The sequence below is a fragment of the Anopheles bellator genome, chromosome 1, assembly GCF_943735745.2.
Source record: "Anopheles bellator chromosome 1, idAnoBellAS_SP24_06.2, whole genome shotgun sequence".
Classification (NCBI taxonomy): domain Eukaryota; kingdom Metazoa; phylum Arthropoda; class Insecta; order Diptera; family Culicidae; genus Anopheles; species Anopheles bellator.
Genome location: NC_071285.1, coordinates 43,018,496 through 43,023,416, shown reverse-complemented (window position 1 = coordinate 43,023,416; position 4,921 = coordinate 43,018,496).

Here is a 4,921-nt window from a genome sequence, read left to right as displayed (position 1 = left end):
TTTGCAGATGTTGGGTTCTGTTTGGCAGATCTGGTAGATCCGCCACAGCGTCTTATGTTTCACTTTTTATTTTATACAGTTTTTTATTTTTGATAGGTTTTTTTGTGTTTGAAAGGATAACACAACGAAGGATACCACAACAAATCGCACTTTAATTAATGGATTTTAGCCATTTTCAAAATGCTCTTGTGACAGGGTACATTGCCCTGGTTTTCACCAATTTTCACATTCAATAGGTCCGGAGTGTTATAACAATAATCAAAATTTATTGTTTCATTGGTTTGCAACTAAAGGGGTAACAAAATTCCATTCGAATCGCCAAAACAGATGCTTACATCTTTTTGGACGATTTCTGGACACGAACTCGTTTTGGAGCTGAAGAACCGGGTTTACACCACTCTTTAGTCACTTATTTTGACTCAGAATCATAGTGATAGACAAGTGAAGAAAGATGCATTCGAATGCGTTTTTAGTGACTGTGACATCCATTTTTTGAATAGCTTTTAGGAACCAAAAACTTCAGTCAAAATATTAGTTATACTGGTCAATGAGACCAGGCTAGGCCTTTAGTGATTCGACTATCTGCCAATACGATATCCTGTATTTTTTACGATTTCAGTTGTTATGTCTGTTTTTTGACGTTTTTGACATGGATCGTCGTGAAGACTAGTACGACAACGTTTAAACTCAGAAATCCTTCTTTTACCCACCAAATTAAAGGTGAAGAGTTTGTATACACTTTCAACATTCGTTTATAAATCTCTTTTGCTTTAAACCTTCCAAAACACTGCATATATTTGAACTCTAGTACCCAGTCTAGTAGAGCAGCCTAGTACAAGTAACTCTTATGAGGGCGATTGCCGACCAAATTCGAAGCTAGACAATTTGAAAATAACACCGCGTGCAGAAGGTAAGTAACGAGAATCGGCGTATTATTTTCATTACTTAAACACGAATACAGCTTAGGAAGTGATTTGAAAGGCTGATTCGAAATCGGCATGATTATGTGCTAATCATGTCTAAGCTGTAGTACCAAAGATCTATTCCTATAGTTGGGCAAGCTTTTGGGGAGTGGTGTTAGTAAAGTAACGTCTGTAAATTCTTCATGAGACTTCTGTTATGAGTTATATTAAATTATAATACCATTAAATTCATTTGTCGCTAACGACCCTTAGGTCCAATACTTGAGATTAGTAAGAAGTTCGACAATAAAATATGGATAATATGGATTGGGATGCGCAGTGACACTTTATTGAGCAATTCGCTAAACTTTGAAGAGGCCATAAACAGGACCAGCAAACAGGCCGATTCGATTGAAAACTGGCCCATAAAGCGACTGCTGGTTGATGGTTTGATGGTCCGCGCCGAAGATCGGACCACACGGCTGTCTCGGTGTTCCGGTGCCAAAACAATCGGAAACCATGGCAACGCGACCAAACGGAGCGCGCCCTTCCTGCTCCGGAACGGCATTTTTATCTAAGACACCATTTAATTTGGAAAGGAGCCGGCCCCACGTCAGCCCGTCAGGGGCGGGCCGGGCCGGGAACTTCAGGAGCGCGACATAAACGTATAATCCTTCTGTGTGTTCCGTTTGTTTCGGTGGGGGGGGGGAACGGCATGTCTGTGGCATTAGCCCGGCTCCGCTTCTCCTGCGTCCCGTGCGTACTTTGTGCCGTGGACCTCACGGAGCCACAGATGTCTGAGATGCGTGTCAGATAGCGCGGCGAAAACGGCAAAACCGATGGATGCGAATCGGCGGGCGAAGGGGCGAAAGTCCTTAATCTTCCACCCCGACCAACGGAAGGATACGCCGTGACGTGGTGGTTCTTTTTTCTTCCCTTCTTTTTTCGTTTCGATGTCCCGTCCATCAGCGTTTTGATTATCGTTGCGAGCAGCTTGAAACATGCTAGTTCTGTGTACGGCCCCGACCCTACCCGAAGAAAGTCAAATAATGGTTCGAAACGAAAATGAATTAAATTCGTGTGTAGGGGACTCGCGCAAGACGACGCAGGGCAACCATTTCGGGGTACCGCGGCCAGCACCGGGGCGGGCGGACCGGGCGTAGAAAGGTGTTCCAGCACACTTGAGGGTCCTACGGGTTTTATTCATAAAACACTCGCCCGAAATGCCCGGAAACCGAAAGCAGGATATTTGAATATTTTGCGGCCCCCCTGGCTCGGTGAAGGGGTCCTTCCGAAGATCCAATCGTCCGCCACTGGTGAGTGAGAAATAAATCAAACAGCAAACACGTGGTTCCACACGCCAGAAGGATGACTGCCGGAATATATCGGAAGGACACGATCAGACGCGAGTATCACTTCCATAAAGTGGCCGTCTCCCGGTGGTTGGCTCAGTAATCTCCTGCCGATCGTGGAAGATCGGCCGGTGCAAGATAAGTCCGACGGGGGCCTGCGAGAATCCTGCACCGACGCCATATGGTACTTCGGCTAGCTCAGTTGCCAAGGAAACCGTGCCTTCCTGACGGTCGATGGTGCTACCGCAGTAGGCAGCTCCGACGGTGGCGAAACCATATTGCGGATGATTGATAGACAAATCGCGCCCGATCCGATCCTGCTGCGATCGCTCGGCTCGGAATTGGAACTGGTAGCAAACGAAGTAATGGAGAGCAGACTTTGTGTAGATGCGGCCAATCGTAGGCCGTGCCATTGTTGGCACGTGTTCGGCGCATCCTGCACATGTGGTCCGATCAACTACACGCTGCGATCACGAGATACTATCTACCGGCGTTGATCAGTTTAATTACGCTCGGATCGTGTTTCGTAGGAGCAAACCCGGGTTCAACCCTTCGAGTGTCCCTTCTGTGAGGTACCCCAACGACCGTGGTTTGAAGTGGCTTAGTGGGTTAAAAATAAACTCTCGTGGGACTCGTGGGTGCATTCCGCCCGGGAAAAGGTTGGCCTCTAAAAACAAACAAATTTCACAACTCACTTACGCGCGCGGCACTCACTCCTGGCGCCGCCGCCACCGTTCGCACTTAACCCGCCTGACCCCGGCCTGCCGACTCCATTTAGGTTCCGCTGTTTTCCCCGCTCGGTCGTAACTTACCTTGCCTAATTGCACGCCAGAACCAGAGGGCCAGAACACCAGATTAGACGCGTTAGACGGAGCACGCACGCTTTCCCAAAACAAGCTCGCGATGGATGGATGTCAAGATGTGTCATCGAGGCAGCCAGGGAACCCCTTTTTCCGTGCATCAATATCGCCGGCACCAGAAGATGCTTGGTTCGGTGCGACCTTTCGCCCGCCGTTCGATTCTGGTTTCGGCTCAACAGATTGACAGAGCCGCGGGAAGCGAGAAAAGTCCCTACTTAACCGCGGCCGCGCCTTGTTGCCTTGGTCGACAATTATCCCTCAATTACCGGGCGAAGGGTTAGGCCGCGCGTCGCGCTATTGACTGGAAAATTATTCCTTTCTAAACACTTCACAATGGCGACTGACGGGAGGGGAGGTCTTCGAACGGATCGCCTCCGATGGGGTTCGTTGCTGAAACACGGTTCGAATGCTTTTCACTTTTCCGACATCTTGAAGGGGCTCGGCTCGGCGTTTCCGGGGACCACAGCCGCCTTTCAGCCGGGTTCGGCCACATGTGCGCGCCACATTGAACCTGGGTGAGCCGGGGTTGTGGCACGGGCTGAGGTGAGTTTAAGGACACAACAATGGATCCCGGGACCCCGGGACGAGCGCATACGGAAGGATTTTGGGCCGGATTTGAATCGCACGAGGGACAGCACGGTTTGCAAATAATCAGCTTTAGGGTTGGCTTTCAACAGCGTGGCTTTGTGCTGTCCTGTGTGCCGTTCCGTTGTAAAGACGTCAGGCAGATCACGCGGGCTGATCTTCTAACAGTGACGTGCTTTGTGAGGATTTACGGAACAGACGAACCCTGGAACCCTTTGCCGATTCGAACAACTGTTTTGAATAATGTAATAATGTGCTTGGCTTCTGATTGTTGCTTGATGTGTGCTGATCGACGTGTAAAGTAAGCGAAAATTCCAAATCTTGAGAATAAAGCACTTAGAATCGGGAACAATTGTATGATTTCTAGCAGCGCCTCCGGTGGTTGGATTTCAAATGTGTTGATGGTCATATCTTTAGTCAACATTCGACTTTCAGTGCTGAAAGTTTCATCTCGTTGCGCGGAGTTTATAGAAAGTAATGCTTAATGGAACTAGAAAAAAGAAAATAATTGGAAAGAAGAAATCAACTGGATATGCTGAGCATTGCCGTTTTAGGAAATCCAACACCGTCGACCGATAGATTCAGGGTAGACATCGTAGTGGAAAATACGAACGGCAGCTGAGCTGGCAGGTTTTGAGATCAATCAAGGCAAATCCTGGACTTTCGGTTCGGGATATTGCAAAAACTGTAGAAGACTGTAAAGATGATGCGAGACGCTGCAGAGCTTGCGATGAATTGGAAAAATTAGCCGCTGAGGTGGACCAGAAGATTGTGCAGAAATTGATGGCACGCATTCCACAGAAAGTTGACGATTTCATCCGACGACCGACATAATAAATTTCAGAATTTTTTCTCTTAAAGTACAATAAAATACCTTCGATTTGACACCTTGATATGTTTCGTAAGTCAAACCAACCCCGAAATAGAGCTAATGCTATTGTTCCCGATTCTATCTGGGCCATGCTTTACTTCTACATAGACATGTTCCAACCATAGCTAAAGAAATCTTGGAGTTTTTTTTTAATAATTTATTATTCAGAACCTTGAGGATCCGAACGCGGTAGACGAGAAGCCTGAAGTCCGATTGATTCCGATTGTGTATCGTGAAACAATTCCTCCTTGAACGTGTAGAACTCTAAGAAACTCGAGCTTCAAATAGGGAACCTGCGTACTCTTCGCAGAAACGGTGACCGTCCGAAAAGGTTTACAATCTTCATTCTAA